The sequence below is a fragment of the Thalassophryne amazonica genome, chromosome 9, assembly GCF_902500255.1.
Source record: "Thalassophryne amazonica chromosome 9, fThaAma1.1, whole genome shotgun sequence".
Lineage (NCBI taxonomy): Eukaryota > Metazoa > Chordata > Actinopteri > Batrachoidiformes > Batrachoididae > Thalassophryne > Thalassophryne amazonica.
Window position 1 is genome coordinate 103,903,127 of NC_047111.1, and position 13,871 is coordinate 103,916,997.

The following is a 13,871-nucleotide window of genomic DNA, read 5'->3' on the forward strand; positions in this document are numbered from 1 at the left end:
CATCTGTCCATTTCAAATGAGCTCGGGCCCAGAGAAGGCAGTGATGTTTCTGGATGTTGTTGATGTATGGCTTTCGTTTTGCATGGTAGAGTTTTAACTTACACTTGTAGATGTAGTAACGAACTGTGTTAACTGACAATGGTTTTCTGAAGTGTTGCTGAGCCCACACGGTAAGATCCTTTAAATCAAATCAATTTTATTTATATAGCGCCAAATCACAACAAACAGTTGCCCCAAGGCGCTTTATATTGTAAGGAAAAGCCATACAATAATTACGGAAAAACCCCAACGGTCAAAACGACCCCCTGTGAGCAAGCACTTGGCAACAATGGGAAGGAAAAACTCCCTTTTAACAGGAAGAAACCTCCAGCAGAACCAGGCTCAGGGAGGGGCAGTCTTCTGCTGGGACTGGTTGGAGCTGAGGGAGAGAACCAGGAAAAAGACATGCTGTGGAGGGGAGCAGAGATCAATCACTAATGATTAAATGCAGAGTGGTGCATACAGAGCAAAAAGAGAAAGAAACACTCAGTGCATCATGGGAACCCCCCAGCAGTCTAAGTCTATAGCAGCATAACTAAGGGATGGTTCAGGATCACCTGATCCAGCCCTAACTATAAGCTTTAGCAAAAAGGAAAGTTTTAAGCCTAATCTTAAAAGTAGAGAGGGGGTCTGTCTCCCTGATCTGAATTGGGAGCTGGTTCCACAGGAGAGGAGCCTGAAACCTGAAGGCTCTGCCTCCCATTCTACTCTTACAAACCCTAGGAACTACAAGTAAGCCTGCAGTCTGAGAGCGAAGTGCTCTATTGGGGTGATATGGTACTATGAGGTCCCTAAGATAAGATGGGACCTGATTATTCAAAACCTTATAAGTAAGAAGAAGAATTTTAAATTCTATTCTAGAATTAACAGGAAGCCAATGAAGAGAGGCCAATATGGTCCCTTCTAGTCCCTGTTAGCACTCTAGCTGCAGCATTTTGAATTAACTGAAGGCTTTTCAGGGAACTTTTAGGACAACCTGATAATAATGAATTACAATAGTCCAGCCTAGAGGAAATAAATGCATGAATTACTTTTTCAGCATCACTCTGAGACAAGACCTTTCTAATTTTAGAGATATTGCGCAAATGCAAAAAAGCAGTCCTACATATTTGTTTAATATGCGCATTGAATGACATATCCTGATCAAAAATGACTCCAAGATTTCTCACAGTATTACTAGAGGTAAGGGTAATGCCATCCAGAGTAAGGATCTGGTTAGACACCATGTTTCTAAGATTTGTGGGGCCAAGTACAATAACTTCAGATTTATCTGAGTTTAAAAGCAGGAAATTAGAGGTCATCCATGTCTTTATGTCTGTAAGACAATCCTGCAGTTTAGCTAATTGGTGTGTGTCCTCTGGCTTCATGGATAGATAAAGCTGGGTATCATCTGCGTAACAATGAAAATTTAAGCAATGCCGTCTAATAATACTGCCTAAGGGAAACATGTATAAAGTGAATAAAACTGATCCTAGCACAGAACCTTGTGGAACTCCATAATTAACCTTAGTCTGTGAAGAAGATTTCCCATTTACATGAACAAATTGTAATCTATTAGATAAATATGATTCAAACCACCGCAGCGCAGTGCCTTTAATACCTATGGCATGCTCTAATCTCTGTAATAAAATTTTATGGTCAACAGTATCAAAAGCAGCACTGAGGTCTAACAGGACAAGCACAGAGATGAGTCCACTGTCTGAGGCCATAAGAAGATCATTTGTAACCTTCACTAATGCTGTTTCTGTACTATGATGAATTCTAAAACCTGACTGAAACTCTTCAAATAGACCATTCCTCTGCAGATGATCAGTTAGCTGAGCAAGCAGTTAGCAAAGAAAGTCATGAAGTCATTACTAGTTAAAGTTAAAGGAATACTCGGCTCAATAGAGCTCTAACTCTTTGTCAGCCTGGGGTTGTTCTTATTTTCTTCAATTAGTGATGAGTAGTAAGATGCTTTACGGAGGGCTTTTTTATAGTTTTTTCCAGGCTAAGTGAAGATCTTCTAAATTAGTGAGACGCCATTTCCTCTCCAACTTACGGGTTATCTGCTTTAAGCTGCGAGTTTGTGAGTTATACCACGGAGTCAGGCACTTCTGATTTAAAGCTCTCTTTTTCAGAGGAGCTACAGCATCCAAAGTTGTCTTCAATGAGGACGTAAAACTATTGACGAGATACTCTATCTCACTTACAGAGTTTAGTTAGCTACTCTGCACTGTGTTGGTATATGGCATTAGAGAACATAAAGAAGGAATCATATCCTTAAACCTAGTTACAGCGCTTTCTGAAAGACTTCTAGTGTAATGAAACTTATTCCCCACTGCTGGGTAGTCCATCAGAGTAAATGTAAATGTTATTAAGAAATGATCAGACAGAAGGGAGTTTTCAGGGAATACTGTTAAGTCTTCAATTTCCATACCATAAGTCAGAACAAGATCTAAGATATGATTAAAGTGGTGGGTGGACTCATTTACATTTTGAGCAAAGCCAATAGAGTCTAATAATAGATTAAATGCAGTGTTGAGGCTGTCATTCTCAACATCTGTGTGGATGTTAAAATCGCCCACTATAATTATCTTATCTGAGCTAAGCACTAAGTCAGACAAAAGGTCTGAAAATTCACAGAGAAACTCACAGTAACAACCAGGTGGACGATAGATAATAACAAATAAAACTGTTTTTTGGGACTTCCAATTTGGATGGACAAGACTAAGAGTCAAGTTTTCAAATGAATTAAAGCTCTGTCTGGATTTTTGATTAATTAATAAGCTGGAATGGAAGATTGCTGCTAATCCTCTGCCTCGGCCCGTGCTACGAGCATTCTGGCAGTTAGTGTGACTCGGGGGTGTTGACTCATTTAAACTAACATATTCATCCTGCTGTAACCAGGTTTCTGTAAGGCAGAATAAATCAATATGTTGATCAATTATTATATCATTTACTAACAGGGACTTAGAAGAGAGAGACCTAATGTTTAATAGACCACATTTAACTGTTTTAGTCTGTGGTGCAGTTGAAGGTGCTATATTATTTTTTCTTTTTGAATTTTTATGCTTAAATAGATTTTTACTGGTTATTGGTGGTCTGGGAGCAGGCACGTCTCTATGGGGATGGGGTAATGAGGGGGTGGCAGGGGGAGAGAAGCTGCAGAGAGGTGTGTAAGACTACAACTCTGCTTCCTGGTCCCAACCCTGGATAGTCACTGTTTGGAGGATTTAAGAAAATTGGCCAGATTTCTAGAAATGAGAGCTGCTCCATCCAAAGTGGGATGGATGCCGTCTCTCCTAACACGACCAGGTTTTCCCCAGAAGCTTTGCCAATTATCTATGAAGCCCACCTCATTTTTTGGACACCACTCAGACAGCCAGCAATTCAAGGAGAACATGTGGCTAAACATGTCACTCCCGGTCCGATTGGGGAGGGGCCCAGAGAAAACTACAGAGTCCGACATTGTTTTTGCAAAGTTACACACCGATTCAATGTTAATTTTAGTGACCTCCGATTGGCGTAACCGGGTGTCATTGCTGCCAACGTGAATTACAATCTTACCAAATTTACGCTTAGCCTTAGCCAGCAGTTTCAAATTTCCTTCAATGTCGCCTGCTCTGGCCCCCGGAAGATAATTGACTATGGTTGCTGGTGTCACTAACTTCACATTTCTCAAAACAGAGTCACCAATAACCAGAGTTTGATCCTCGGTGGGTGTGTCGCCGAGTGGAGAAAAACGGTTACAAATGTGAACAGGTTGGCGGTGTACACAGGGCTTCTGTTTAGGGCTACACTTCCTCCTCACAGTCACCCAGTCGGCCTGCTTTCCCGGCTGCTCGGGATCTGCTGGAAGGGAACTAACGGCGGCTAAGCTACCTTGGTCCGCACCGACTACAGGGGCCAGGCTAGCTGTAGAATTTTCCACGGTGCGGAGCCGAGTCTCCAATTCGCCCAGCCTGGCCTCCAAAGCTACGAATAAGCTACACTTATTACAAGTACCATTACTGCTAAAGGAGGCCAAGGAATAACTAAACATTTCACACCCAGAGCAGAAAAGTGCAGGAGAGACAGGAGAAGCCACCATGCTAAATCGGCTAAGAGCTAGTAGCTGCACTAAGCCAGCGGATTCCTAAAAACACACAAATTGAATAATGTGTAAATAATTTAGAGGTGATTCAGCAGAGGGAGTGCTTTAGTTAAAGCACTTGAAGATTACACTGTGAAACAAATCGTTATCTAGTTATCTAGATCAATCTAACTGCGCAGATTAAACAGCTAACAGATACAGCAAAACACCGCTGTGCTCCGGAACAGGAAGTGATACAATACCGCAGTGAGAGCCAACCACCAGTCTACAATGGACTTTACACAATGATGTCAGTTTTTAATGCAGTGCCACTTGATGGATCGAAGGTCACAGGCATTCAATGTTGGTTTTCAGCCTTGCCGCCTACATGTGGAAAGTTCTCCAGATTCCTGACATCGGGGTGAATGTGAGGCATAATTGTAGAGCATCTGATGCCGATGGAAAAGTGCTATATAAATGCAGTCCATTCTCTGAATTTTCTGATTATATTATGGACTGTAGATGATGGAATCCCTAAATTCCTTGCAATTGAACATTGAGAAACATTGTTCTTAAACTGTTAGACTATTTTTTCATGCATAGTAGAGAAGCTTGAATCTTCGACTGGACTGGGTTGCTTGACGCGAGGACGTTTCGCTTCAAATCGCAGAAGCTTCCTCAGCTAAAATTCTTGCTCTGGTGGTCTGACTTCTGTCTTGATTCTTGTAGAGAAGAATAATCAAGAAGTCACAAAAGCTGGAGTTTTAAACCTAACCAGACCCCTCCTACCGAGAGGCAGACTGCTATAGGCTGGTGACTAAACAATAGCTCTAATTAGCACCTATTGTGCTCTAGTTAACACCCTCCTAATGACAGGGCAGCTGTCCCTCTCCTGATGGCTCCCATGACGACTCTGCTGATGACGTGAATGACTCATTACCATGAACAAAAGACTGAAACTGCTTTGACCTGAGTACCCCATTGTAAACAGGGGATAAAGCGTGTCTCAGACCCCCTCCCCGGTTAAGGCTAGGTTTCAAACGTTTCACAAAGAATGCCTCCTTGACCCCTCTCTCAAACCATTTCTTCTCTCTGGCTAATATTTTAACTTCCTTGTCCTCAAATGTGTGGTTAGTGTCTTTAAGGAGGAGATGAACTGCAGACTGAGGTCCACTGGCGCCCTCTCTGTGGTGCTAGTATAGCCTTTTGTGTAAAGGTTGCTTAGTCTCACCTATGTAGTGTTCGTTACAGTTTTCCTGACATCTGATAGAATACACTACATTGCTTTGTTTGTAACTAGGGATCCTGTCCTTAGGGTGAACTAATTTCTGTCTCAAGGTGTTAACCGGTTTAAAGTAAACTGGGATTTTGTGCTGTCTGAAGATCCTCTGTAGTTTTTCCCCTACTCCTGCTAAATAAGGGAGAGACACTCTTCTTCTTGTCTCCGTCTCCTGTCTATCTGGTCACTTTGTCCAGGGACCATCGTGGGTACCCACATACTGTGAGGGCTTTCCAGACAAGTTGTTGTTCTTTAGCCCTTCCCTCTGCAGTTGTGGGCACCTGTAGGGCTCTGTGTTGAAGCGTCCTGATCACCCCAAGCTTGTGTTCAAGGGGGTGGTTTGAGCCAAAGAGCAGATATTGGTCAGTGTGAGTTGGTTTTCTGTAAACCCCTGTCTGGAGCTGCCTGTTCTCTCCAATCGTAACATCACAGTCCAAGAAGGCTAAATGGTTGTTTCTGGCATTCTCACGTGTGAACTTGAGATTGACGTCCACCGAGTTGATGTGTTCTGTAAAGTCCTCAACTTCCTGTTGCTTGATTTTAACCCATGTGTCATCAACATATCTGAACCAGTGACTGGGAGAGATGCCCATGAAAGACGTCAAGGCTGTCTTCTCCACTCGCTCCATGTATAGATTGGCCACAATGGAGGATACCAGAGACCCCATTGCACAGCCATGAATCTGCCTGTAATAATTCCCCCTAAACAGGAAATATGTGGTGTTAAGACAGATCTCCAAGAGCTGGCAGATGTGGTCTGGTGTGAGTTTGGTCCTTTCAAGTAGAGACACATCCTCCAGCAGTCTCTGCCTCACAGCTGAGACAGCCTCAGCGGTGGGGATGCAGGTGAACAACGAAGTCACATCAAAAGACAATTGTTTCATCTGCCTCCAGCTGCAGGTCCTTGATCTTGTTCACAAAATCTTGTGTGTTCTCCACATGGTGTTCTGAGTTACCCACTAGAGGAGCCAAAATCCACTTGAGGTGCTTGGCCACATTGTACGTGATGGAATCTGTGCTACATACAATAGGCCTGAGTGGCACGTCCTGTTTGTGGATTTTGGGCAGTCCATAGATGCACGGAGTGGCGTCCCCAGGGTACAGTCTGTAGTATGTCTGCCTGTCGATGAGTCCCTCTTTCTCCAGGTTTTGGAGGTAGCTAATGATTTTCTTCTTATAGCCACTCGTGGGGTCTCTCTTCAGATGTTCGTATGTACTGGAGTCACTGAGCAAGTTGTTGATCTTGGTCTCGTAGTCAGATGTGTTCAGGACCACCGTGCATCTGCCTTTATCCACTGGCAGGATAGAATGCTTTGGTCCTTCTGCAGTGCTGACAAAGCTTTCCGTTCTTCTCCTGTGATGTTGGACGGAGGAGGCTTAGCACTGTTCAGCACTGCTGTGACTCTTAGTCAGAGGTCCCCAGCTTCTGACTGACAAACTGTTATGTTTAATGGCTGACTCTACTGCAGTGATGTAATCTACTGTTGGTATATGTTTAGGGGTCACTGAGAAATTTAGTCCTTTAGCGAGCACATCCTTTTTTGTCTGTGTAAGAACCCTGTTGGAGAGATTCTTTACCCAATTTTCCCTGTTGTCACTAATTTGTGTGGGTGTATCTTTAAAAATACTCCCACTGAAAGTACGCCTTTTTTGCACTAAAAGGTTGTGAAACTTCCTGATTTGCCACTCCTTACTTTTTAAATGCTCAGCCATTTGAATTTTAACTATGAACTTTGTGATCTTATTATGGGCCTCTTCCTCCACTAAAGTTTCTAACAGTTTGTGCAGACTATCAAGATTATTTCGGAGGTCTAATATTTTAAAATGAAGCCTTCTAATTCTAAGACCCAAAATCCTCCTAAGGTAACTGTGCTGGATCTTTTATGCTGTGTGACCTGCTTCTAGTGCCTTTTGCTTCATGCATTTGGGAATAACATTGTTTTGTTTGCATCTCAGGTTAAATCTTAAGTGGTTTCTAAAGTTAACTATCTTTTTATTTTATATATATATATATATATATATATATACATACAAGGTCTATTAGAAAAGTATCCGACCTTATTATTTTTTCAAAAACCATATGGATTTGAATCACGTGTGATTACATCAGACATGCTTGAACCCTCGTGGGCATGCGAGAGTTTTTTCACGCCTGTCGGTTACGTCATTCGCCTGTGGGCAGTCTTTGAGTGAGGAGTCGTCCACCCGCTCGTCGATTTTTTTCATTGTTTATGAATGGCTCAGAGACTGTTGCTTTGTTTGATAAAAATTTTTTCAAAACTGTAAGGCACAACTGAGTGGACACCATTCAATAAATTCAGCTGGTTTTCGGTAAAAATTTTAACGGCTGATGAGAGATTTTGGTCTGTAACTGTCGCTTTAAGGACGGTCCACGGCGCCTGACGGCGATCTGCACTTCGAGGCGGCAGCGTCTCGCCGTTTCAAGTTGAAAACTTCCACATTTCAGGCTCTGTTGACGCAGTAAGTCGTCAGAGAACAGAGAACTTTCAGAAGAAGTCGGCATGAGGAGTTTATTCGGACATTCCATTGTTAACGGTCATTTTGTAATGAAAGAACGTGCGGGCAGAGTCGCATGTCGGGCTGGACCCGACCGCGGGGGGTCACGGCAGGAAAAACACCTCCGTTAGAAATCTTAACGGGCAAGTTGGAACATGCCCAAGCTGTTAAACAATTTCTCAGTTACTCACTTGTTGAAAGCCATCAAAAGCCGCCTGAATTTTACAAATGGTTTTCAACACGGAGGTGTTTTTCTGGTCGCGGCGCACACAGATTTGCGTCGTCGTCACGGAAACGACTCGGCGAATTTGCGCGCACGTTCTTTCATTACAAAATGACCTTTAACAGTGGAATGTCCACATAAACTCCTCATGCCGGCCTCTTCTGAATCTTCTCTGTTCTCTCACAACGTCCTGGGTCAACAGAACCTTAAATTAGGATGATTTCAGCTCGAAACAGCCAGACAACGTCGCCTGGAAGCGCTGCGCGACGTCCCGCTCCGTGGGAAGTCCTTACACCGACAGAAACACCCCATAATCTCTCATCAGCCGTTAAACTTTTCACAGAAAACCAGCTTAATTTCTCGAATAGTGTCCACTCGGATATTCCTCACAGGTCCAGAAAAAATTTTGATAAAGCAACGCGCGCCGTCTCGAGCAGCGTGTGAAACAAAGGAATTCAGCCGAGAGGGCGGGACCACATCTCACTCAAGGCCTGCCCACAGGGAAATGACGTCACCGACACGCGTGAAAAAACTCACGCATGCGCACGAGGGTTCAAGCATGATTGGTGTAATCGCATGTCATTCAAATCCATATAGTTAAAAAAAAAAATAAAAGGGTCGGTTTATTATCTAAGAGACCTCGTATATATATATATATATATATATATATATATATATATATATATATATAATATATTATATATTTATATATATTTTTTCATTCAGTTGTTCACAAAGTGATGATCCTCGCCCCATCTTTGCTTGTGAATGGCTGAGACTTTTAGGGATTCTCCTTTTATACCCAATCATGAGTGTCCTCAGTTCCCAAACACTTGTTGAGTGTTGTTAGAAGGAAAGGTGATGTAACACAGTGGTAAACATACCACTGTCCCAGCTTTTTTGAAACGTTGCACGCATCCATTTAAAAATGAGCAAATATTTGCACAAAAACAATAAAGTTTATCAGTTTGAACATTAAATATCTTGTCTTTGTGGTGTATTCAATTGCGGAAGAATGGTGCCTGCACTCACGCTCTGCAGTTACTGATGTCACACTGCATCAACTGGGAAACACCCCTGTGACGACAGAACGTTACACTATTTGGCTTCAGGTTTCCTGACACTCATGGCATGTCATAGGTCACTATTCAGAGACCTTCAGAGCCATTATCCCCCGTCTCTCCAGGAACTAAGTGATTCAATTTTGGAGATGATGTGTAAAATATTCTGGAACTGAGATCCAGAAGAATGTTTGGGACATAGCAACACTCACTCACTCATCTTTAACCGCTTACGCCAATTAAGAGTCACCAGGGAGGGAGCCTATCCCAGCAGTCACAGGGCGTGAGGTGGGGTACACCCTGGACAGGAAGCCAGTCGGTCGCAGGGCCACATACAGACAAACAAATACATTCACACCCGCACACACACCTATGGACAATTTTAAAGTTTCCAACCCACCTAACCTGCATGTCTTTGGATGTGGGAGGAAGCCGAAGCACCCGGAGGAAACCTACGCAAACACAAGGAGAATATGCAAACTCCACACAGAAAGGCCACAGCTGGGAATCGATCTCACGACCTTCACAATCTGAGGCAACAGTGCTAACCGCCAAGCCACCGTGCTACCTGACATAGCAACAATTAATTCCAAATGTTGTGAGAAGATGTTAATGACATTTGTTGAAAAGATAGATAATGTTCTAGAAAATGAAGGGCATTGTTTTGAAATGGATCTGGATATCATAATATTATCATATCATATTTTGGTTCTCGAAAAAAATTTTAAGCATTCAGAAACATTAAATTCAACAATTTATTTATATGAATTTCAATAGCATTTTGTGAGTGAGGAAATGAATAATATCCTAGGAAATAATTTATATATTTTTTGAGTCACTGTGGAACATATTTTGGATCTGGGACCCAGAAGAGTGTTGAAGATATAACAGCACTGAACTCAAAAAATGTTATGAATGAATGTTGAAGAAATTGTATGAGCATCTCGATAAATTATTCAGAAACAACGGTTAATGCTTAATGCAAGTGAAAGTGGAAATTTTGGCAATGAGGAATATGTAGCCTTGGCAGAGGTATGCATTCTCTGAAGTATTTCTAGTGGTATTTGCATTTATTTATACACACTTTTTGCACGCACACACACACACACACACACACACACACACACACACACACACACAGTAAAAATGTATCTTTAATTGGACAATAAAACATTAAGTTACAGCATTTTCTAAATTCCTTCATTATTTCAAAGCAGCTTCTGACTCACTCCAGGTGGACTTTGTTTTTATTGGCGCCTCTCATTACACACAACTATGAAATATTAACAATTATTAAGATGACAAAACATTTGGGAACAGCTTTATTTTATTTGAAGTGTTTAACCTTGAGCACCTGCTGGGGAAAACCTGTAAATAAAATATTGCTATCTTTATTATGCAAATGAATTAAGCTATTATATCATCACGACAGCATCAAAACTTGCATCCTTATCGACGTGATGCACATCTGTGATTTGGATTGGACTGACCAAATTCTATGAAGCAGGCAGCTGTCAAAGTCAAGTAGCACATCACTCTGTCTTTTCACAAAAGGTTCCATTATGTCTTCTGCATATAAAACATGCACTCCTCTAGATTCTGAATTCAAGGTAAAATACATTACAAGGTACATTAGTTTACATGAGAAAATTTCCCCAGGCACAGCAGAGAGTAGGCATGCATAAAAAGACACACAGACTAAGAAATAAGCTTTTAAAAAAACAAAAATTTCTTGATATAGAGCAGGGGGCTCAAACTGGCAGCCCAAGGGCCAGATTTGACACATGAAATGGAAGATTATGGCTTTTTTTTTTCTTTGTCAAATACAGCCTGCATGATTTTAAATTTAATCCTCAGATTGCTAGAAATATCACACGTTTGCTGCTCAAAAACTGAAAGCTCACTAGGTGGGGGTAATCATCCAGTTTGCTTGTGTCTTCATTTGTCCATACACATTGGCACTGGCTCAGTTTAAGCTTGCTAAATGTATAGTGTTACCCGTTTACTATTTAGCGCCCCGTCTGGACAGCAGATGTAAAAACCAGTTGAGCAATGGGCATGAATCCATTTGGGGCGTGTCTGAGTGCGTATTACTATATAAACAGTGGTAAATACTGGCAGAGTTCCAGGCGTTGGGCACACAGAGGTTGTATTTATCACGTTCATGAGACATAATCAATCAATCAATCAATCAATTTTTTTATATAGCGCCAAATCACAACAAACAGTTGCCCCAAGGCACTTTATATTGTAAGGCAAGGCCATACAATAATTATGTAAAACCCCAACGGTCAAAACGACCCCCTGTGAGCAAGCACTTGGCTACAGTGGGAAGGAAAAACTCCCTTTTAACAGGAAGAAACCTCCAGCAGAACCAGGCTCAGGGAGGGGCAGTCTTCTGCTGGGACTGGTTGGGGCTGAGGGAGAGAACCAGCAAAAAAGACATGCTGTGGAGGGGAGCAGAGATCAATCACTAATGATTAAATGCAGAGTGGTGCATACAGAGCAAAAAGAGAAAGAAACAGTGCATCATGGGAACCCCCCAGCAGTCTACGTCTATAGCAGCATAACTAAGGGATGGTTCAGGGTCACCTGATCCAGCCCTAACTATAAGCTTTAGCAAAAAAGAAAGTTTTAAGCCTAATCTTAAAAGTAGAGAGGGTGTCTGTCTCCCTGATCTGAATTGGGAGCTGGTTCCACAGGAGAGGAGCCTGAAAGCTGAAGGCTCTGCCTCCCATTCTACTCTTACAAACCCTAGGAACTACAAGTAAGCCTGCAGTCTGAGAGTGAAGCGCTCTATTGGGGTGATATGGTACTACGAGGTCCCTAAGATAAGATGGGACCTGATTATTCAAAACCTTATAAGTAAGAAGAAGAATTTTAAATTCTAGAATTAACAGGAAGCCAATGAAGAGAGGCCAATATGGGTGAGATATGCTCTCTCCTTCTAGTCCCCGTCAGTACTCTAGCTGCAGCATTTTGAATTAACTGAAGGCTTTTAGGGAACCTTTAGGACAACCTGATAATAATGAATTACAATAGTCCAGCCTAGAGGAAATAAATGCATGAATTAGTTTTTCAGCATCACTCTGAGACAAGACCTTTCTGATTTTAGAGATATTGCGTAAATGCAAAAAAGCAGTCCTACATATTTGTTTAATATGCGCTTTGAATGACATATCCTGATCAAAAATGACTCCAAGATTTCTCACAGTATTACTAGAGGTCAGGGTAATGCCATCCAGAGTAAGGATCTGGTTAGACACCATGTTTCTAAGATTTGTGGGGCCAAGTACAATAACTTCAGTTTTATCTGAGTTTAAAAGCAGGAAATTAGAGGTCATCCATGTCTTTATGTCTGTAAGACAATCCTGCAGTTTAGCTAATTGGTGTGTGTCCTCTGGCTTCATGGATAGATAAAGCTGGGTATCATCTGCGTAACAATGTTGTAGTCCGAACTCAAGATCAACCCATCAGTGTGGCACCTGGTCGTTACTTTAAACTGATGTGTGCCAGGCACAGAGCTTTGTGGTATTGAGAAAATGGATGTAAGAGAAAGGATTTCTTGCATGTCAACAGATTAGCACCAATCACACACTAAAAGCCACATGAGGTGACGCAGTGCAGTGTTCACTCTTATTTCATTTAACGCTTGTTTTCAGTTCATTTTCATTGTATATTTTTGAATGAGGGCCTGATTTACTTGCACACCATTGGCAAATCAGCTTGGACATTTTTTGTAAATACAATGGGGTTTCTGCACATTTTTATGCACGCAAAATTTTACTAAATGAGACCCATAATGTTACCTGGCAGATGTCAAATGAGAGCAAAAAAAACTGCCTGTGTCAAACTGCTGTCTTCATTGTTTGTTAACATGGCAACTGAAATGCAACTTGTTGCAGTAGCCTGTTTGCTCTTTTTATTTTCTCGCCTTTCTGCATAAATGCAAAGAAATAGAAGAAGGGGGAGGTGATTGTCTAGTGGTTAAGGTGTTGGGCTTGAGACCAGAAGATCCTCGGTTCAAAACCCACCTGACTGGAAAATCACTAAGGGCCCTTGGGCAAGGTCTTTAATCCCCTATTGCTCCTGGTGTGTAGTGAACACCTTGTATGGCAGCACCCTGACATCGGGGAGAATGTGAGGCATTCTTGTAAAGCGCTTTGAGCGTTTGATGCAGATGGAAAAGCGATATATAAATGCAGTCCATTTACCATTTAGAAGAAGTTGCAGATTTCTTCAATGCATTGCAAACATGTCATGTTAATTAATTTCATTAATTTGTAATTTATAGAGTGATTTGTGACCGAAGAATATCAGCAAGAGTGAAGGGGAAAGTTTACAAGACAGTAGTGAGACCACCTATGTTGTACAGTGGCACTAACAAAAAGACAGGTGGCAGAGCTGAAGATGTTGAGATTCTCTTTGGGAGTAACAAGAATGGACAAGATTAGGAATGAACATATCAGAGGGACAGCTCAGGTGGGACGGTTTGGAGACAAAGTCAGAGAGGTGCGATTGAGATGGTTTGGACATGTGCAGAGGAGGGACCCAGGGTATATAGGGAGAAGGATGCTGAGGATGGAGCCACCAGGCAGGAGGAGAAGAGGGAGACCAAAGAGGAGGTTTATGGATGTGTTGTCTTTCTACTCATCACTAATTGAAGAAAATAAGAACAACCCCAGGTTTCTTTTCAGC

General features: G+C 42.0%; 1 protein-coding gene across 2 annotated transcripts in view; it reads right to left on the reverse strand.

Annotated features, from left to right (window-relative positions):
- pknox2 (pbx/knotted 1 homeobox 2) overlaps positions 1-13,871 on the reverse strand; it is a 321,900-nt gene that overhangs the window by 272,880 nt on the left and 35,149 nt on the right. The gene's annotated exons all lie outside the window — the stretch shown is intronic.